Genomic DNA, 23,523 nt, shown 5'->3' with positions numbered 1-23,523 from the left:
GTTTCCATTCTGTTAGTAGCTTTTCATTTAATCAAAAATTTCCTTTCTGCAGAATACTTTCCAGCTTTAAAGAAAAATATTACAAAAAAATAAAAACATTTCCTTTCATACCTCGTAGGAATAGGGATAATTCAAGAAAATTCTTGTCAAAAACCCCCACTGCATCCAATAGTCAACCTTCTTTCTTCTTCACTAACGGTGAATTGGAAGACCCTTTAGGTGAGAAAACTTACCTATTTGAGGAACCTATAGGGGAAGAAGAAGAGGAAGAACCCTTTCCTACTGAACCAATGGTTGAAAACCAAGATGACAGAGGAAATAGAGAGAGAATTGAGAGTGCCTTCCCCATTAGGGAAACCAACGAGGACATTAAAATGAAGAATATAATCCCCTATGCTCTACCTCATTTCCATGGCTTGACCAAAGAGGACCTTGACACTTTCTTGTTTGAGTTTGTTGTTATATGCCGAACCTATGACTATACAGAGGATGAGAAAAAGTTAAAATTGTTTCCATCTACCCTCAAGGATGCAGCATTGCGCTGGTTCATGGGTTTACCTGGAGATAGCATCATAACTTGGGCTGAGATGCAGCAGGCCTTTAACAACAAATATAGGGACTATTGTAGGTCAAAAGACACTAAGGAAGAAATATTTAGGATGACCATAGGCCAGGATGAATTCTTAGAAGGCTATGAAGAAAGATTCCAACTCAGTTACAAAAGGGCCAGGTGCACACTTGACCCTGAGTCACTGAAGTTGGTCCTGCTTAGAGGAGTAAGGGAGGATATCCTAGATACCTTGAATTTTTTAGTAGGAGGAGATATCTACCAACTACCCTATAAGAATATCAAGACTGTCTTTAGAAACTGTTATGCTCCTATACCAATAGGTATCATATTTCATGATTGACTTGATGAGCTATGAATATGTTCATACCTTTCCTTGTTGCAAAGGTTTTCCATATTTTCAAAAAAATCAAAAAAATTTAAAAAATGTAAAGAAGGTATACCCTAAAAGAAAAATCAAAGGGTGAAAAGAATAAAATGGTCAAAAAATGAGAAGAAATGAACCCCAAAAAAAATAGAACAGGAAAGTGTGCAAGTCTAAATGCCACTACTATTTCATTTTCTGTAATAAGCAATTGTGTGCAGCTTGTTAAAGTTATGCCACAATTGATGAAGAGTCAAACTGTTTAAACTTGGCTCATTCATTTTTCAATTTCATGCTGTAGAGATAGAGAATAAATCTGACCAAAATATTTAATCTTGGTAGATAAGTAGATAGGTAGAGTGAATAAAAGGAGCTCAACAGTTTAATCTGAGCCCTTGGATGTAATAAGGTTAGATTTAGATAGACTTCCATATGTAAAAGAAAAAGTGTGATAAGGGTTTGCCAGTCTAAGTGCACCCAAATAAAGAAGAAAAAATGCTAGACTAAAGTAGGTAGGGTAGGTAGATGGTGTTACAGAATTACTTGCGATGGATAATGTCTCTGAAATGTGTCATTTTTCACTTTTACCACAAGTGTAAGGCAGACATTTTACTTGAAGCAATACAAGAAAAACAAGGTTAAATAATTAACTTCCCTTCACATTTTTCCCTAAAGATTTCACTAATTCCCCCTAAAGTATTAAGGTCTTCGAAAATCAAAGGGGCTCAGAGCATTTTTCTAACTTCTGGAGGGACCAGACCCTCGCCCCAGTGATTTAAAAGCCTAAGTACTTGGACTCATCCATAAACCGTTCATTTCATTTCATAAAGTTTCCTAAGTAAAATCCCATTTTACTTAGGAATAATGCACAATATCACCTAAAAACCCCCTTTCACTTTAGCCTAAGTTAAATATACTCTTTAAAAGTTTTACTTGGCACTTTTACAATTCATATGTCATATTAACCTTTTAACCTATATTATATAAATCTCAAAAAAACATTCCCCTTCCCGTATTATTTAATATACAAATACCCAAATTATTATATAATCCCGCCCCTGGTTGAATACAGTCATAATCATCTTCTAAATAGAGGATTAACGATTTAATCTGTAATTCGTTAAGAGCCTTAATTCCCCGCCGCACTATACAGAATTAATTAACCCTTTAGGTTAATTAATAACCACCCCTGACCAATCATATTCACCCCGATATGATTAAAACATTGTTAATTACATCAGGCCCGCCACAAATAAAGTTCCGTCGTCTCTGACGCCCATCCATCGTCCAATCACTCCCTTTTCATCCAACGATTGACGATGATTTCATGCCCCTCTGGTGACCGCACTTTAGCTCGTGATCACCAGGCGGTTTTCCACCCGTACTCCCGCCACGCGTCGTGTCGTCCATATGGTCGCTCGCCCCCAACCCAAAACCACCCAACCTCAAAAGCAATGCGATACATACCGCTTACCACCCTCTGCAAGCGACAAAACATCACATCCCGCTTACGTCATACGCTCAATAAATCCAAAAAACCCCGCCAACCTCAGTTTTGTTAAATAAACGAACAAAGTGTCATTTTCACTGTAATACGTTGCGACCCATGCTCCCATGCAAAACAACGTCCGAGTCAACTGTTCTAGTTTCCCAACCGCCACCTGACCAGAAAATCTACAGCGACGCACTCCGCAGCCTGTCATCCAACCTGCCATTGTACAGTTTACCTCCTAAACACAGGTATTTATCCAGTTTACCCTGCAACCCTGTAATTTTGGTTTTCTACTGAAAATTCTACCAGAGAGGGCCAAATTCAAGTCTAAAAATAGTCTGTGTTGCCATAAAAAGTCCCCAAACCTGCTGTTTGGTCTATTTTCCCATAAAAATCCCAAATTCCATATTGAATCCACAAGAACCAAATATGGAAACCCCTATAGCCCTGAATGTAGCACCCATGAACGCACCTCACAAAGACTTAGATTATCTACCTCTGGCCGATAAATATTTTCAGATAAAAGACCTATCTAGTGTTAAAAACCATCTTCAGGCCTTCTGCCAAGCCAGAGATAGTTATCTGAATAAATCTGACATTTTTGGACTGTGGGAATCTAACCTTCCCATGTATTTCCTCCCCTCAGTCCATGTTTTCCCAGACATAATTCATCAATGCTGTGCTAATTATGATCCCATCCATAGAGTTGTTATGTCCCCATTCCAAACTGTCCTTTTTCCCATAACTGCTAAATCCATCAATGAAATGATACAGTTCCACTCCACTCAGCCCCTTGCTCATATTTCCATGGCATATTTACTTGAAAAAGCATTTCAGTTATCCAAATCAAAAGTGACTCGTATTGCTCAAACCTTCATGTTTCCAAAGCACCAGCCCAAAGGTCCATTTCCTTATCTGCAGGCTTTCTTCACTAAAACTGGAAGACGCATTGTTGATATGATATCCCTGATTATGGGATTTAACTCTAGTGAATATGTTGATGATATCACCCTAGTGTTACTATAAATCTTTACTCCAGGATAGCCTGTTGTTGTCAGATATGATTATGCCACCTTTATTGCCAACAAAATCCATGATCAATTTCTGAATTTGGATAGGGAAAGAGTTTTCAAATACACCTCTTTCATATACCATCTTATGTTATATTATCAGTCAGATAACTTTCCTTTCCCTATCAAGAAATTGGAAACCAAAGGAAATCCTAGATCTATTATCTTTTGGAGTTTAATTTTTTATAATACCAGTGAGTCCCCTTATACTTATAATGAGTTCATTGACTTATTTTTACATCCAGCAACCACTCTATTGATAGGAATTTCCCCTCCTAGGATCAATGGTGACATGAAGAAAATTCTCCAGCTCTCTAAGCAGTACAAGACAGGTGACTGGTACCTATATAAAAATCACACAGAAATCAGGATGTATGGATGTGAACTGTGCCCTTTTAAGTTGCCCAAGTATGTTCCCATGAGATTATTTGCATTGGAATATTTCAGGCAGATCATAAATGCAGATTTAGTCCATTTTTGTGGTGCCAAGAAGAAAGCTCAGCTAAGAATTAAGAACCAGCTAGGCCCTTTTGTCATCAACAATAGGGATGCATGGAAAGAAGCTAAAAAAATATTAGAAGACCACCTTAAATTAGAAAAGAGTTTTAGGTGGGTGCCATATGACCCCTGCAGTTTTATATGTGACAGAAGAATGAAGAATAGGTTATCCCCTTATATACATCATAGGATCCCAGAAATTGAATAGTTTGCAAACCTGGATGAATGGATAGAGGGGACCTTAGTAGAAGAGGTTAATGAGCAGGTCAATATGGAAAATGCTATGAGAGATCTTAGGAAAACCCTTGACTTGGATTCTTTTGGGCAGGTATCGTTCAAGTTGTCTCAAAAATCAGCAATTAGTATATCCACTGCTGTAACTTCTCAACAACCTCCACAGGAAGTCAACATACCAGCCACAGGAACATCCAAAGGGAAGGAAGTAGTGACCACAGAACAGCTTACAATGACAGATTAGCCTAGAATTTCCAAAGAACAGGGTCGAGTACCAACTCCTCCAGCTCAAACTAAAGTAGCAAAAAGTCCAATTTTACAAACTCCTCTAAATGAAGAAAGAAATAAAAAGAGGGACAGGGAAATCACTGCCCCCATCAGTGGACCTACAGGATAGCCTAGGACAAAGAGGCAAAGAGTGAATCCTCTTTCAAAAGAGGAAATTAATGAAGAAACTATAGACAGTCAAAGAGTAGAAAGGGTAGTTAGTCAACAAACTTCCCCATTGGGAGGAACATCTACCAGCTCACAGAGGCAGGAGCTAGAAAGGCAACATAGTGCAAAAGTATCATCCTCCAGGCCACAAAGTAAAGAGGCCCTAGATATCAAGAAGACATTTGAAGAAATAAAAGCCAAAAATGAACCAGTAAGACTTCAAATTTACAATCAGTATCTGAAAATGGCACCCACAAACCAGTAGAGATTGATGTCAGCCTATGACATTCAAGAGGGAAAGATGATAATGAGCTACTTCAAGCCAAAGGTTCAGCAACCTCAAATAGCAGCAGATTATATCTGGACAAATCTGGAAGTCTTGGCTAAGGATATTAATCCTTTGGATCAGATTGAACTTCACAAACAAACCGGAGAAATGGTCTATTCTACCTTAACCAGTAAAGCATTAATGGCTCACAGGCTACAAAATTCTTTGGATAATACAACTGCCCAGCTGAACTTAGAAAAAGCCTCCTCCCTGGCTAAGGATAACAGTATAAAATCATTAGAATAAACCATCATTGGATTGGGACATGATCCCAAAGATGTAAAGGGTTTAGAATCACTAAGCAAGAAGAAATAAGATGACATTGTTGCCTTGAGAAAGCAGCTAAAGCTGCCTCCTTCAAGGCATCCACAGACTGCTGAAGTTATACAGTAGAAATCTGAAGAAGAGATGATGGATCTCCTCTTGAAACTCAATGAAAGATTGAATGACACAGAGCAGGCATTAGAAAAAGCACTGAAGGACAAGCACGGAGATTCGACCTCTCAGCCTCCTAATGTAATCCCCATAGTCTCAACAGCAGTCCCTTCTGTTAGAGTCGGTCCTTACAGACCTCCGTCAGAGATCTTTTCGCTTTTGCATATCATTTTTAGGTGTCTCGCTTGTTCCACTTCGTTGCATTTCGCTAGGGGCATGCCATTGACTGATGAGGGGGTCTGGTTGTCTTGTGTTTCCTCGTGCTTGTACCTGCAGGGTTAGTCCAAATTCCTAAATTTCATCGTCATAAATAATTGGTTTCGGTAAAGAAGAGTCTTTAGTCCTAGAGTCTAGGGTTTTTAGTCCTTTGCATATATGTAATAGAAGCCTGCAGGTCATGAGGTTGGTTTCAAAGATTTTCATTTTATATTCTTTCTCAAAAAGCATTTAAAGACATTTTTAGTCCAAAACTCTATTTTGGAACTAAAAATTGTCAAACTTCATTTTTGTAATAATTGTATTTGTTTCATCACAAGAAGATCCAGATGCAAGCTTCTGATCTTTTCCAAAGCAAAATGCCAGATCCTTGCAAAAAATCAACAAAAATGATCAGTCCAAACCTCAGAAAAGCATGAGAAAATCAAAAAGCAGTGTTGTATGGAAAGACCAAAAGTGAAAAGTGCCAAACCTTACAAAGTGGGTTTTGAAATCAATTTAAATCAAATGAGATATTTTGTTTACTTATAAAAAGGGAAAACAAGTTCATTTGCATACAAATTCCCAAAGCAACATCGTGTCTAAGCGTTTGAAGGCCAAAACCGTGTTTACAAACCCGTGGACAGTGTTACAGGTGTGCGCTGCGCATAGGAAGTGTGCGTTGCACGTTGGGTGGTGCGCTGCGCATTGGGCAGTTTGAGCCAGTGCAAAATTACACAGGCGCTGCGCATAGGAGCGTGCGCTGCGCACTGGGGTTGCGCGCTGCGCGTTGAATCTCAGCCACAGGAAACATTTGTCTATGCGTCCAGAACTCAACCAAACTCACTCCTAGCTTGCAAATAGGTATGTTATTGCTGCCTAGTAATGTTAGGGTGTTGGATATATGTTTCAAAGATGGGATTTAATGTATTGGGTTTTGGGAAAATGAAACCCTAGGTTCATAACAAAGGCATCCCTTAAATTGCTTTAAAAATATGTGGGTGGTTTAGTAAGATGTCCCTCATCCTCCATTGATGACAAACCAACTCCTTACTCATTTGTGCACCCTAGTCTAACATTCCAAAGAGCACACTTTGTATTTTGCTCATTTGTCAAAAGGGGACTGTTTTTGTCAATTTATTGAAAACAGAACATTGTTAATTATGGCATGGTTTGTTTGATGTTGTGGAAAAATTACTAAAGTTTTGAGTATACATTGAAAATTGACTCTTCACACCTATATCACTCTATATATAATAGACATCTTGACACCAAATCCATGTCAGACACGGAGTCAGAGTATGAGCAGCAGTATGACAGTGATTCTACAGCAGAGGGTAATGTGCCACGAAGGTCTCACAGAGGTGGCAAAGGTGGTAAGCCTCTCAGGGAACAGCCTATTTCTTTGGTTCAATTGCAGGCTTGCTTGCTTTCAATGGATTGTTTTTGTCGTCAGTCATGCTATCACTATTGTGAGCTAACATCACAAATTCAGTGTCATTGTGAATTAGCTCGTTTGTTCATTCTACATTTACATGATGGCCATGTAAACCTCGCTGGAGTTGATTTCGTTTTGTCACCAGAGACTATTGCAGAGGCCACTGGGATACCAAATGTTGGAGAGCAATGGAATAAACGTCAGCAGTTAGAGAAATCTTACTATCAACCATACATCAAACCTGGGTATATGAGGCACTTGAGCAGTGTTTTTCCTTTCCAATACCTCAATGATCAGTTTGCACCTTTGATGAAACTCATCATTCGGTATTTCAGTTGTGAGGGCAGGTTCTCCCGTCTGTATGCATACCATGTTTGTTTGTTGATGCATTTTACAAGGGTACGTTTGATGAACATTCCATACTTCATGTTTCGCAACATAGAGAGGATGGTTGTTTTAGTATAGAGGAAGACCCCAGCACAGCAGCACAGGAGTATTTATCATTATGCGTTGATCAAGATCGTAGTGGTTCATCAGTTGGCACAGCAGGGTATTACTTGGGAGGATTTCATTTCTCGCAACTTTTTCACAGTGCCACAGCCACCTCCCGAGATTGTTCATGATGAGGGAGGGCCTTCACATCAGTTTGACATTCCTGAGACAGAGCATGTCAGCACTCCAGCATGTGTGACATATCAACGAGGCCACAGGGCCTTATTTGCAGCTACACGACGAGTACTATCTCCACATGGTGTGGAAGGGGTCTCGCCTTCTTCTTCAGTACAGGTACAGGTTCAGGATAGAGGCAAGGGGCCAATTTATGAGGAGGGCCATTCAGGTGGTCATGATATTGATGTTGCATTGAGTGATGTGGATAGGAGCTCTCCTAGCTCGAAACAAAAGACCAAGATTGATATATTGAATGAGAAGTTGTTGAAGGCAGAATGTCGGATCAAATACTTGGAGCAGCGCAATAAATAGTTAGAGGACGAGCACACACTTATAGAGCTGCAAGGAATCTGTGAAGACCGTAGGTTGGCCTGTAAAAGACCGGGTGATTTGACACCCATTGCGCGGAAATTTGTGCTTGAGAAGGTCAACCGACATTTGGAGGGGTTGTTGGCGAAGGCCAATAGAGACAAAGACTTGCTTCGTCACATGAAGAATCATTATTGGGCTCGCATGCATGTTTGCAAGGCAAAAATGAAGATTTTGCAAAGGAGGTTGAGCAAAGCACTAAAATGGCGAAAGAGGCTAGATCCACTTCGAGTTTTGGCCGAGGCTTCGCTGGCTGAACATAATGCATGATGGAGGGTCTTCACTCCGAAATTGAGCGAATTCGGAGAAATTTTTTGTCATTTTGAAATTTTTCGTCCTAAAAACAGTTTTTTCGGCTCAACACGCAGTGCGCATGCGCGCTCGCTTTTGATTGGGACACTTGCTGGAGAAAAACCTTATATTTTTGGGTTTGTCATGGTGAATTATACATGCTCAGTTATCACCGAAGCATTTCATCAAGTTCTGGACGGTCAAAAGGCACAAAAACACCATGAAAACCACCTCACTGCCACCTTTTGCAACAGTAGGAAGTACCTCTGGAAGAATGCAGTTTTGAGGGGGGAAATGAGCTCCAAATTGGGAAATTCCACTTGGGTTGGAAAGTAGACATCTAGGGCTTTCCAATGAGCTATCGTGAGCTCAATCTGGATGCTGTGAAGTGCCTCAAAATCAGCTTGAAAAGTGCGCTGCGCATAGAGATCACGGCGCTGCGCATTGAGGATTTTGGCCATTTTTTCACCTTCCAGCTCAAAATTTCGGCCAGTTATGACCAGTTTCACCTCTTGATGTAATTTTTGGTTTTCCTTGATGTAATTTGATGTATATGATGTAATTTTGACACTATATTACCTATTCTATATGATTCATTCAAAAAATAGCAAAAATTTAATGAATGAATCAGTTTCCTAGCATATAGGGGTTAGTTGTTTGACTACCTAGTTTTCAGTTCCTTGTTTAGAATTGGTTGAAACAGCTCCTAGAAGGAGGAGCTCGACCCCTAGAGGTTAGGGAATGAGGTTAGCTTGATCTATATATGTAAATTTTCATTCAGTAGCAAGGGTTGGACTCTTGGGGAAGAGGCTTTGAGACTTTATTGTACATTTTACTTCAGCATTTTGGCAAAGGAAAGACCAGGGTTTTGCAGCACTGTTTGGAATTCATGTGGCTTTATGTCTTGATGGTGTGCTTCTTTCAGTACTTGTAAGTTTGTTATGTGTATCATTTTCCTTCTCTCATCTTCTGCCATTCAACAAATGAAGTGTTAAGGTAGAATTCATAATCTGTAATGCTCTGCCTTTAAGTTTGTTTGATATCCTATGTTTTCATATGTTTAAGGAGAATCCTTGAGGTTTTCTTGCTCTCCTTAGCTCCTCAGTTGTCTGATCTATTCACCTCATTGCTTTTAAGGCATCAAACAATTGCCTACCTTGCTCTAATCAGACCTCTGCAGAAACTGTGTCTCATCCCCGCACCCAAAATTGCCTTTCCCTTTGATTCAACAAAAACCCCAAAAAATCACCTTTAAACCTCTGCACTTAATACCTAGCCTAAGATTAGTTACAATTTCAGTCATCTCGAGCCTCATTGATTATATTTTTCCGAGATTGACCCGGAGAGAGCCCTCTCCTGTCCTCGTAGGGCTAGCTACGAGGCTGAGCGTGGTTTGATGTTGCCTTGAGTTTTGCCTTCCTCAGCCTGGGGCAAATTCGAGCATTAACACCTTCTACACTTGGAACAGCACTAGCTCCAAACATCCCAGCAGCCACATCAGAGGTGGTCACATGTACAGCAACAACAGGAACAGGACAAGGTGGCAGTGCTAATCTGAGCACTGAAGAGTTGATAAATGCCATGGAAGAAATGAGACTACAAGTTTCAAAATTAAAACAAGTAAAAGAGCAATTGGCTAAGGTAGAAAGAAAATATGATATCTCCAAAATAAATGTTGTGGAAAAAACAACGGAGTTCAAAGCATTAGAAAATAAAGTGAAAACATTAGAAAAAGATCTCACTTTTGACAAGCCTCTTGCAAAGATCAAGAACATTCTTTGGGCCAACATCACATAGTTTATAAATGATGTTTGGCCATCCATCCAAGTAATTTATGAACAGATTGATCTAGTTAAAACAGCCCAGGGAGAAATTCAAAAGACAAAAGCTCTGTTAGGACAAATGCCTGATCAAGCCAACCGACTCATACATCTTTTGAATAACATAACTAAGGAACAACTGGAAAAACATGGCATCGCAGACAGGACACACACTATTTTGGAAATCAAAAGGGTGCTAACCAAGAAAACTTTGATGCAAAATTTGGAGAGAAGATGTCAAGATATGCAGGTGGAAATTAATTCTTTTATGGAGAAGTTCACTATTTTGCATAATAAAGGGCTACCAAGTCCTTTAGTGATTAATGACAGATTAATGAAGCATATAGATTATGTAAGCAAATTGAATAAGTATGCTGGCAATCAAGCTAGTTCATCAACAAGTGCATCAGGAATAAAAGCACTCCCCACAGGCTGAGTTCTCTATGACAGCTTAGAGAACTTATTCTATGTTGAGCATGAGATAAAGCACTTGTTCCCAATCCAACCCACCTTTTTCAGATATACAGAAACTGATGAAACTCTGAGGAAACTTCAGAAACACAGATTGCCAGAACAAAAATGGTGGGAAGACATGTTGGAAATTTTGTAAATTTATCTCTGGTAAAATGTAAATTTTGGGCTATTTACTATGGTAAAATGAATAAAGGTGAACAAAGGTCAAACAGGTCGAAGTGTATCAGAACAGGTAAAGAGTATCAGTCAAAATAGGGTAGCCAGCACAGAGTTACTAAAGAAGACAGCAGCAAGCCAAATCATAGGGCCTGCCTCCAGCACACTCAACAAGAAAAGGAACAGCACAACATCAGTTTACCTTTCTCCTATCTTCGATACTAGTTGTCTCTATTTTCTTGTAACCTACTCTTAGTCATCCTAGAATATATCTAACTCTGTTATGAGATATTTTTTGTAAAGATTTTTTGTATAAATACCCCCTCAATTGGAGTATTGAGGGTGGATTCGTAGACCTTGTTGTAACATTGACTCTTTTGGAATAAAGTGCTGATTGCACCAAATTTTGTATGGCTTGTTGGATAAAGAATTGAATCAAAGGACTTTTCACAAATTTCTTGAAGAAACACCGGATCAATAAGTCCTCTATACCTTATGTTTTTAAAGTTGTCCTTGTTTATTATATCATCTATGTTTCACATCTTAATGATAAACGAAAAGGAATAATTCAGAATATGCTTGATTGCACTCTGTTTTCAATCGTTATTATTCTCCATGTTTTCCTCTGAATTAGTATAAACAGTGAAATCTTGATTGCTCCTGTTTTCTAGTTCTTTCATTTTGATTATTTATTAAAGAATTCTTAACTGCTCTTTAGTAGTAATCATTCAAGTTCCCTCTTTAAATGTTCTGAAGGATTCTTAACTGCTCTTCACCCATTTTAAACCCATTCCATTTATCTCAAGTTTCCATTTGTTCCCTGTTTGACCATCTTGCCTTGTGAAACCATCTTTTGTTAAGAAACCAAGTCCAGTTAAGCCATCTTCTTTGACTCCATTAGCCTAATGGCCTGAACTACTCAGTTTTACCCCTCTGCTCTTGAATCTCACCACCCAAACTCAAACAAAACTCCTAAACTTCAAAACTAGCCTAATATCTTTTAAAACCAAGCTAAATCATAAAGAGAGAGCCCTCTCTGAGTACAGATTGGCTAGAATCTGTACTTAAAAGTTGGTTTGTGGTTACCTCGGACCCCTTTCCTCTTCCAACAACTTCAAGGAAAATCTGAGTGATAACAGAAACCATTCTAGGGAAACCAGGAAAAAGGGTAGGAGTAGTCAACCTATGGCCAGTACATCATCTTCCAACTCATCCATCAAGCGTGAAATTGGAAATATGTTGGAGGACTTCAAAAGTGAGATGCCGCAAACCCTTGCCTTGCAATTAGATACCATGAATATCAAAAGGAAGCAAGAGGAATCAGAGAGAGCCTTGGCCATATTTTGTCCTAGATGCACCAGGAGGCATCCTAGGAATGAATGCCCATTGAACTGTATTGAGATTTTCTCAGTCTGTGAAGAAAACCACTCCACAGACAAGTGCCCTTCTTTACCTGGACTCAAAGTTGTATATCAAGGAGTTGAAGGGGTCACTGAGCAGCTTTGCTACATCAACCAAAGGAGACCTCCTGGGCCTAGACCATACCAGCAGGGTATGCAAGGATCATCCCATGCATATTACAAACCCAACCAAACCACAACTATACCTTCTTGGGGACCCCCTGCTCAACCTTCCTGGTCTACACCCCCTCCTTGGTCCTATGCACCTCAATATCATTCCCAGCCAGCCAGCTAGTCATTTCAACCTTACATTCAGCCACAACACCAGTGGAATACCCCACCCCAAGGGTGGAGGCCCCAAGTCAACAATGTTCCAACCCTATTGCCTCCACCACCTACCCAACCATAACTCCTACACTCTGCTCCACCTAGGCAACCCCAGATGCCTGCCCAGCCAAATCCAAACCCAAACAATAGGTAGGCTCAACAAACATACAGTGGAGAGACATCATACCCAGCTTATGCTATTGAAATCCAGGAGATCAACCTAAGATCTGGGAGAATTCTCCCATATAACCAACCTCCCTCTCCACATAAGGAGATTGAGGAAGACAGAGAGGAAGGCAACCTTAAAGCAAATCCACCCTTTCCTGAAATATTAGCCCAACCACTCTAGCCTACCCCAGAAGAAATCGAACTTCTGGGAGAATTGAAAAACCTATGTGTAAAGATTCCCCTTCTCCAGGCAATCAAAGATGTTCCTATTTACAATAAATTGATTAAGGAGAAGTGCTTTAAGCATCCAGGAAGAAGAAAAAGGGATGCCCCTACCATTAATGTCATTGGGCAGTTATCTGACTTAATGTTGGGGTAGGCAATATGTCCAAAATACTTAGACCCTAGAAGCCCTGTAGTTGATGTGCACATCAATGGCACCATTGTCCCACACACTCTGATTGATCTTGGGGCTGCCATTAATGTGATGACCAAGGACACCATGCTCAAGCTTAACCTCCAAGGGTCATTAAGGAAGACCACAATAGTGTTGTAGCTTGCAGACCGTTCCATAGTCACCCCTGAGGGAATTGTGGAGGATGTGATGGTATCCGTTGATTCCTGGGAGTACCCTGCAGATTTCCTAGTTCTCTAGCCTAAGGCTAATATTACTGGTTGCCCTCTCATCCTTGGGAGGCCATGGTTGGCCACAGCTGATGCCTACATTAGCTGCAGAGCTGGGAATATGACCATCAAGAATGGGCATATGTCCAAACAGTTAGTCTTATACCCTCCTGCTCAACCCTCCCTAGAACATGATTTACCTTTATGGTTGGAGGAGGAGGAAGAAGATGAGCTTTATTCTGCCCAACTTTATGCTATGGAAGCAATCATAGGAGGAGGACAACAAGAGGAGGATGACTTAATTGAACACCTGCTCCAAAGTCCAACTCCTAGTTCATTACCCTTAGAAGAAGAAGTAAAGGAAACACTGAACAATCATCAAATTGACTTATGCTTGGCCGATTCCAACCCACTCCAAGTCAAAACCATAGAATTTGGCCCAGAGAAAACCTTGAAGATTAATCCATCTCTTCCTACTTTAGAAGAGGAACAACTATGAAAATTGTTGAAAGAGAACCTAGAAGCCTTCGCTTGGAGCAATATGGAAATGAAGGGAGTACACCCCTCACTGTGTACTCACCACATATACATCAAGGAAGGTTGCAAGCCAGTTAGGCAACCACAAAGGAGAATGAATCCAGCCCTTAAAGACATCATCAAAGAAGAACTGCAAAAACTGTTAGATGCAGGGTTCATTTACCCTATCTCTGACAGTGAGTGGGTCTCTCCTTTAGTGTTAGTTCCCAAGAATTATAAGTGGAGGATTTGTGTCTATTATAGGGAATTTAACAAAGCCACAAAGAAGGATCATTTTCCCCTACCCTTCATTGACCAAGTGTTAGATGGCCTGGCAGGGAAGAAGTTCTTTTCTTTCCTAGATGTATTCAGTGGGTACAACCAAATCCAAATCTACCTAGAAGACCAGGATAAAAACACATTCACCTGTCCTTGGGGTAATTTTTCCTATAGGGTCCTTCCTTTTGGCTTATGCAATGCTCCTGCCACTTTCCAGAGAGCAGTCTTGATTATTTTTGCCGAACTAGTGCATGACGCTATGGAAATCTATATGGATGAGTTTACACCTTATGGCTGTGATTTCCAAGAAGCCCTGAATAACCTAGGCAAAGTATTACTCAAATGAATTGAAATGAACATGTCTCTTAGTCCAGAAAAATGTGAATTCTTAATGACTGAAGGGACTATGCTAGGCCATTCCATATCTCAGCAAGGACTGCAGGTGGACCCAAAAAAAATAGCCATCATCCAAAGGGTCCCATCTCCACAAAAGCAAAGAGATTTCAGGAGTTTCTTGGGGTTAGCTGGATACTACGGAAGGTTCATAAAGGATTTCAACAAGTTAGCCTCTCCTTTGTTTGGATTGTTGGCCAAAGATTCTAAATTTATATGGTCAAAGAGCTGCCAACAGGCCCTAGACATTCTAAAGGGTAAATTAACCACTGCACCAATCCTTAGAGGCCCAAAATGAGCCCTCCCTTTTCATATCCATGTCGATGCCTCACATAAAGCCATAGGAGCAGCGTTAGGTTAGGTAGAGGAGAAATTGCCTTATGCCATCTATTTTACCAGTAAAAACCTGTCAAAGGCTGAGTTAAATTATACTGTGACCGAAAAAGAACTCCTGGCTGTTGTGCATTCATTGAACAAGTTTAGGCATTACATTACAAACTATCAGACATTTGTGCATATTGATCATGATGCAATTAAATATTTAATGAATAAACCAGATGTAAATGCTAGAATCATAAGATGGTTACTTTTATTGCAGCAGTTTGATCTAACTATTGTTGATAAGCCTGGTAAGGAGAATGTTGTTGCTGACTTTCTATCTAGGATGAATCTGCCTGCAGGTGAAGAAGGAATGGTGGATGATCAGTTACCAGACGAGAATTTGTTTGCTATTTCAGTGCTCTCCCCATGGTTTTCTAATATAGCAAACTATTTGGTATCAACCCAATTCCCACCAAACCTGCCCTCTAGATAAAAGAGCAAGATAATCAAGAAAAGTGCCCACTTCACCTGGATTGGGGGCAATCTGTTCAAACTTGGCCCAGATCAAATCTTGAGAAGATATCTAAGGGAAGAGGAAGTCTTTGACATCCTTCTGATCTGTCATGATGGGCCTTGTGGAGGTCACTTTGTGGCAAAGAGGACAACATTCAAACTATTGCAAGTAGGCTATTATTGGCCTACTTTTCATCAGGATTAGAGGAAGTACATTAGTCAGTGTGATCGGTGCCAGAGGATGGGAAAGCCTACTCCAAGAGATGAAATGCCCCTACAAACTCAAGTGGCTTTCGAGCCATTTGACAACTGGGGCATGGACTTCATTGGGCCTATCAATCCTCCTTAAAAGCAAAAACAACACATTATTGTGTGCACTGATTACTTGACTAAGCAAGCTGAAACCAAGGCAATTAAGGCAGCAACAGAAGAAAAGGTGGTTGAGTTCCTAAGGGAGAATATATTCTACAAATTTGGGTACCCTAGAGAGCTAGTCACAAACCAAGGCAGCCAGTTTACCTCCAGCATGATTGAAGAACTACTCAAGCATCAAAAAATCAAGCATAGGACCTCCACTCCTTATCATCCACAAGCTAATGGGCAAGTGGAGGTGACCAATAGAGCACTGGAGAACATCCTAACCAAGGTAGTGAACAACAGCAGAAAGGATTGGGCAGAAAGACTAGTTGAGGCCACCTGGGCCTATAATACAACATGGAAGACCACCACTAGATTTACACCCTATGAGTTGGTCTATGGGAAGAAGGCTTTGTTGTCCATTGAATTTGAATATAATACATTGAGGATGGTAGCCCAAATAGATCTAGATCTCAGTCATGCACAGAAAGAAAGATTGTTCCATTTGAATGGCTTAGATGAATTCAGAATGCAGGCCCTCCTCCATACAGAGATAGTTCAGCTTCAGAGGAAAATCTGGCATGACAAGCACATTAAGGCGAAGCAATTTCAAGAAGGAGATTGGGCATTGTTATATGACTCCAGGTATAAAGACTTCAAGGGCAAGCTAAGGACAAGATGGCTCAGACCTTATGTGGTGGAAAGATGCCATGACAACGGTTCAGTGCAGATCAGAACTATAGATGAAGAAGCCATTCCATTACTAGTTAATGGACACAGACTAAAAATGTACAAGAGGCCTTTATCTAAACAAGAGTTCATTGACAGTATCAATAAGACAGTGATCATGGTGGAGAAAGTTTCAGCTCCTCCCTCATCAGGTCACTGAAAAAAGAAAAAAAAAAAACAAAATAAGGATTCGAGTGAAAACCTTCATGAGGCGCCCAAGTCCCATCTTTGGGTTGAAAACCTCCATGAGGCGGCCCAAGGATGAGAAAAATGGAAAGAAAAATAATATCCCTGGGTGAAAACCTTCCTTGAGGCGCCCAGGGCAAATATCTAGGGTGAAAACCTCTCTGAGGCAGCCTAGGTGTTTTTTTTTTTTTTTTTTAAATATAATAAGAGAAAAAAGAATAAAACATAATTGTTATTTGCAGGAGGATGAGAAAGACAATCAGGGAGTAAAGAGAAGATCGAAAGGGGGCCCTGCCTCACATATGTTCATCTCCTCCACTCCTTACCATGAATCCCTCCATAAATTCCATTGTTTTTCACTTCATTGCTCCAATTTATGTGAGAATTGTGTTTTCTACAGGGACCCCTCACCTCATCCATTACCATCATCCTTGCCTTCACACACACTCCTACTCCCTCTGTCCATTCAACAGCATCAAATCTACAATCAAGAAACCATCAGCAGACAACAAAGGAGGAAGAAGAATGACCATTAGCAGCACCTCTGATCTTTGACAACTATAGCGTGGCATTAAGGTCATAAGTAAGTATCTTTCTCACTCACTCATATGCATCATTTGATCAAAAGTTGTAAAGGTTAAGAGGTAGTTGGTTTGTAAGTAAAAAGGTGGCCAGTTTCCTTTAAAAAAAAGGCTAGTGGATTACATACACAGGAAACTCTGTTTTCTCAAGAATTTGCTCATTTCCTCTTCAAGCCTCACAAGCAAGATGCTCATCAAGTACATCTCATGTGAGGGTAGATACAATATTGTTTATGGCTACCATTTTAGAATGGTTGAGGAACTAAGATTTGGGGAAGAAACACCAGTTCACCAAAGATTCAGCATACCCTATTTTCTGATGCAATCACTCATGGACTCCAGCAGCAAAGAAAAGAAAGGAAATTCCCAACCATTGGCTCACCATGGGTTGATCAGAATCCTCATTGAGGATGCCCTCCTAAACCCCAGGATCCCTATAACATGGAAAGTCTTCAATGACTTACCAGCATAGGATGACATCAGAACCTTCATCTATGGTGTTAGTCCTTCTATCAATGAGGAGGAGGCAAAAGAAGAAGAAGAAGATACAGAGCTAGATAGAGATGAGGTGGATAAGGAAGAAACTAATACAGAGGGACATGATGATGAGGACACTAATACAAAGGAACATGATGCTGAAACAAAAGAGGAAGAAGGCATTGAAAAAAAAAACAACAACAACAAAACAAAACAAAAACAAAAAAACAAAACCAGCAGGAAACAAAAGAGCTAAGTGGCTTCAGGGACAGAGAAGCAACTGAACAATCAAATCCCATGGCTCTAATCCGCACCAATAATCTAATTGCAAATGATCCTTAGATGGCACTTAGATATCTTGCTACCCAAGAGCAAGCAATTTCACATTTTGAGGACATGTTTAGGCTGCCAAGAATTGATAATATACATGTCTACATAAGGAGATGGAAAACACTGCCGCATAGCTTGAAGATCAAAGAATATCAATGGGAAGAAGTAGAAAGGAAAGCAGGCTTCTATGAACAAGAAGAAGAGACCACAACAGAAGCATAGGATGTTAGAGAGGCTACCAAAGCCACTAAGTTGCTCAAACGATGAGCAACACTTTCAGTAGCGGGGTGATGATGAGCCTCATCATTGAGTAATTATATGGGCCTTAATTGGCCTTAATTCACCTCCTAGCTTAGTCAAACCAACTATTATCACAACTTATTGCATACTTTTGATTATATTTTGTTCATGAGATGAGTAGAGTTGGATATTTTTCTTTGTGGTCTAATGTGCAGGTAATGCAGGAATAAAGGATAAAAGCAAGGAACTATGGTAAAATACCGTGGTTAAAGCTCGAATGGGACAAGGGAGAGGAATTACAGGAGGTAAATCCTCCTCATTTACTGCCCCTCCATCCAAATATCCCTCCACCAGCTGAAAGTACAAACATCCAAATCAGGAGTACTAGAAGGCAGCCAAGCAAGTGAAAGTACAAGTTTATCTTGAGTTGGGAGCCAAGCCTCTCTACTAGAAGGCAACCGAGCTAGTGAAAGGGAAAACACGAGTTTATCATTGAATTGGGAGCTGTACCTCCCTAATTTTGAAGGAATTCATTGGAGACTTCAAATGTATCAGTACAGAGGCTTAGGACCTCAGTTTTTTAGTCATAGTTAGTCACCAGTAGTCAGTTACCAAGAGTTAGCAAGAATTCGAACTTTTGACTGTAGAACTAGACCTGTAACAGTTCTTGATGTAATACAGTGTTTTTATAATGAAGATGAGTTTTGTTCTGAGCCAATACTAAGTCAACTCGGAGGGCTGAAGCTCTTGGGTTAGGGCCCGACCTTAGCAGCCAAATCTCCTCTTTATTGTATTGTTAAGTAGCATAGCTTTCGGTTCATTTGTTGAAGTAGTTCATTTCCATTACAGCAGTAGCATAGATGCATGGTTTGATTGTTCACTTGCTTCAGTAAGTTCATTCCCATTACAACATGATAGCATAGATTTATGGTTCTGTTCATTTACTTAAGTAGTTTCCTGCTTTTCTGTTTATTTGTTTAAGTAGTTGCATTTCCATTACAGCAGGGTAGAACAGATTAGTTGTGTTTCAGTTTGCTTCATTTATGCTTTCGTTCAAGTAGCATGGTAGCAAATGAAAGGTGTCTCGGCCTCACCTCCTCCCTTTGGGACCATGACATGAGGAAGAAACCCTGCAACAACCGCAAAAACACAAGGTTTTGGTTTTCATAGGGATTTTGTTGTTTAACACAGTCACTGAGCTCATTTCATATCACTTTGTTCCTTTAATGGTCATCTTCTCCTTCGCTCTCTTCCCATCATTTGATCTCCCTCACATCCCTTTCATTCTCCATCAGCATGAAAAGCTGAGCGGAAGCTATTAATCCACGTCCAAACGGTTTCTAACTGTGGATCAACTCACGCAGCAAAATTGAACAATCACCACCCGAATTCACTTTTAGTGTTTGATTTTGTGCACTTTAAATCCCAACCGTCGATCTGCCTTGTCAGATCCAACGGTTATCACACACCCGCTCACCAACCAACTCATTCAAACCTTCACCATTGATCTGCCTCGCCAAATCCGACGGCCATCGCGCAATATAGCATGGATTTCTGTCTGATTGTTATCCGCCCGAGGGCACGTGAAATGGGTGGTTTCCCTGTGCTATGTGTCGGCAGGGGAGGCTAATTACGTAAAATTTTAGGAAACCACTTACAACTTTGAGGGCACACCATATACTGCTTACCGCCCTCTAAACCCGCTCCCTCATTTCTGCATGTTCCTTTAAGTTCTCCAATCTCCACCGTCCATCTGTCTCCTGATCTGACGGCCATCACATCACTCGATACCATTTCTACACATTTCTTTTGCTCACGATCTAATCTCCGCCATCCATCTACCGATTAATCATGTATGTTCATCTCAGTCATTCATCCTGTTAGTTCACCCTGTTCGCCCATCTACCTACGTACCCTCCTACGATCCGATCTCAGTCGTTCATTTTCCTTTCACTCGCCTGATCCAATGGTTCTTAGGCGTTGTTGCTCCCTCACGTCCTCTTGTCACCAATTTGACCTCCAACTGCTTCTTCTGCTTAGACACAGACATATATTAGTTTCCATTGTTTACCCCTTAGCCTAGTTTTGATGCCTTTACTTTTGCAACTTAGATAATTAGCATTAGATTAGTGATTGATCTAGTAATTCTACTTAGCATAGTTGTTTAATTGGTTAGCTAGGGTCTGGTGTGAGTTTAGCATTACATGATTGCTTTCTTCATTTTTGCAGTAGAATAGCTCTCCCCTATAATAGGTTTTCTCTCCTTCCATCAAAATACACCTTCTTCTGACCCTATAGAAGTCAGGCTTGGAACCCCTGGGGTCTCTTGCCAGATGAGCAGTGACAACAGGCAGTACCTTCACTTCTACTTGTGTATATAGCACAGTAAACTCCAAGTTTGTACAAACCCCAGGGTGATAAGTAAAGCTGGTAGCCCTAGGAGTTTCAACATTCTTGCTGTAATACCTAGGCTCATCAGGTGGTACATCTGGAGACTTTGAAGATGCTGGATCCGAAGATGGCCTTGGAGCATCAGGAAAAATTTCATATAGCATGCTAGATTGGGAATAAACCAAATCCAAATACTGGGCACGGGCAATGGCTTGATCCTCGGTAACACAACCTCCCATTGCTATATTTGCAGTGATTTTGTTTATGAATGACTTGGTGAACCATTCAGTCAACAACTCATCAGGGATTTCAAACTTGATGAGGTGACGTCGACGTCTCCATTCATGGATGTGATCGGAGATATGGGTCACAGTATCCTGTTTCAGAGATGTAAGAAAGTGGGTACCAGTTTCATAATGAACCGGTAACTGGAAGTGGGTGAGGAAGGCCATGGCCAAAGAATTGAAGTTTGCATAGGTACCTCGAGGCAACTCAATGTACCACTTTGCGGCAGCACCTGTCAAGGTTCACTGAAAGAGGCAGAGACAAACAGAATCGTCAACGTAGGAATTGGAAGAACACCATAAGTGATATGTCATCACATGGGCCTGAGGGTCCTCTTTAGCTTTTCCTTCGAATTTGGGGAAATCGCTCAGAATTTTAGTGGGAACTGGAGGCCAATAACGTAAATGAAGTATCAGATCATTAGTAAGACTTGAGACATCTGGTAGTTCCAACATCGCTAAAAATGACAATTGTAGATTAAAAGGCATATAGGACCTTTGATAAGGCCCAATCTGCGGGTTACAACCTTGTTGCTAAGGATTTCTCCCCAAAGTGGAGGATTTTGACCATAAAGGGTTTGATTTTTCCCCCACTGACGGATACCTTGACCATAAGGTGGATTCTGCCCAAGGTAGGGTTGATATTGACCTGCCATAGGCCGGTGATAACCGTAAGGTGGATAAACATGGTGGGCGACATATGGATTGTAAGGTTGTTGCAATTGTTGACCCTGGTAATAAAGCTGTTGGCCCTACTGCTACAGGGGTTGGCCTTGTGTCTGCAAGGTTTAACCTTGTTGATACACAAATTGGGTTTGTTGTTGCAATGGCTGACCTTTCTACTGCAATGATTGACCTTGCAGATACAAGGGTTGATTGGGTTGTTGTACAAACTATGTTTTTTGTTGCAAAGGTTGTTGAAACTGCTACAAAGGTTTCCCCTGCTGCTGCCAAGGTTGCCCGTGCTACTGCAAAGGTTCCCCTTGCTGCTGCAAAGGTTGCCCTTGCTACTATAAAGGTTGTTGAACAGTCCCTTGAGGAATTCCCTATTGGTACTGATAATTTCCAATTGGGGTTTGACCATATGCACCGAGAATATTATTTTAACCAGGTTGCACATGAGGACCTACTTGCGGAATATAAGGTGGAATTTGCAGTGCTTGTGAACCTGTTGACGGGCTGGAATATTCCACCAATAGCAAGGGGACCTCCCCGGTGTAGGTTCTCAACTAGATCCTACACCGTTTGCAATAGGGGTCCCTTCCGGTATGTAGGCCCAGCTGTCATTGAGTTTTGTTGAGCCTACTTCGGATGGAGGCAACACATGAACTCAATTGAAAGCATGTACCTCAATAAATACAAGGAAATAATTGACAAAAATCTTATGCCACATAAGCCATGAATATCCAAACTATAAACAACATAAATCTTATGTAAAGATACTGATAGCAGGCTTTAAATAAGACTCGTGTTCGCCAAGATAAAATTCTTAATAATTGTAAATCAGTTCACAATGATCAAACTTTTATAAGCATAAACAAAGGTGCGGTCAAAACGGATTATACCAATACCAAAGAAATAGTTCACCGGCATGAGCATAGATTTAGTGAATCAAATACCATTCATACGAAGCAACACAAATTTTGGAGTACGAGATAACATATGAAGAAACCACACATCAAAGAGCTTTCAAGAACATCCGATCCATCAAGTGAAGAAAATACTCATGGCATTAGAACATAAAAGATCTGAAGAATCTAATAGTGGAAACGTATAATCACTCCTTGCATAAATTAGAATAACATAAATTCTCTTAAGCAATGTATATATCTCCCAAGGAGACCTCAGCAAAAGGTCCTTACAAATGAGGCATGAGGGTATATTTATAGGGTAAGAGTGACTCTTGGCCTACCCTTGACTCTTGAACTTCCTCATGACCTTTCATCTACTAGATGACTTTTGGTATTCCACATGACCTCTCATATTCACAAAAATGACTTTTGGTATTCTACATGACCTTTCATATTCACAAAAATGACTTTTGCTATTTTACATGACTTTTCATATTCACAAAGTGTTCTATGCTACTGTAGAAAATACGTCACAAAAAATAGTTATCAATCTAATTCACTAATTTAATAATGGCAAGTTCTAGAATGTCAAGCCTGAGCTGTTCCATCAAATATGTGCACCATAGGTTGTATTCCACTGCAATGGGAGTGATCTATGGTTGGTCTTCGTCATGTCAGTGCAGGCGCTCGAGTGCATATGGGATGAGGGTGTTTCGTTTGGCATGCACCTGATTGTTTAAGGTTATCAGTTTGGTGTAGACCCTCACTGGTTCTACCACATAACACATGATATTTTCTCTGGTGATCAGCATGTATTTCGTACGAGCTACTTGTTTATATGTCTCTATGAATGCCAGTACTTCCTTGGAGATCTCATCCTGCTTCCTTACCTGTCCGACTTCCCCTATCAAGGGAACCCCATGTAGTTGGATCACTAATTCCAAGCCGCTGAACAGATGCCTGTAGGATGCCAGTACCCTCTCCACATATTTGGTCAATT

Source organism: Pinus tabuliformis, chromosome X (genome assembly GCF_031772625.1).
Source record: "Pinus tabuliformis cultivar Carrire ecotype Pingquan chromosome X, CPIR1, whole genome shotgun sequence".
NCBI classification, from domain to species: Eukaryota; Viridiplantae; Streptophyta; class Pinopsida; order Pinales; family Pinaceae; genus Pinus; species Pinus tabuliformis.
Note: the sequence above shows the minus strand (reverse complement) of the source record.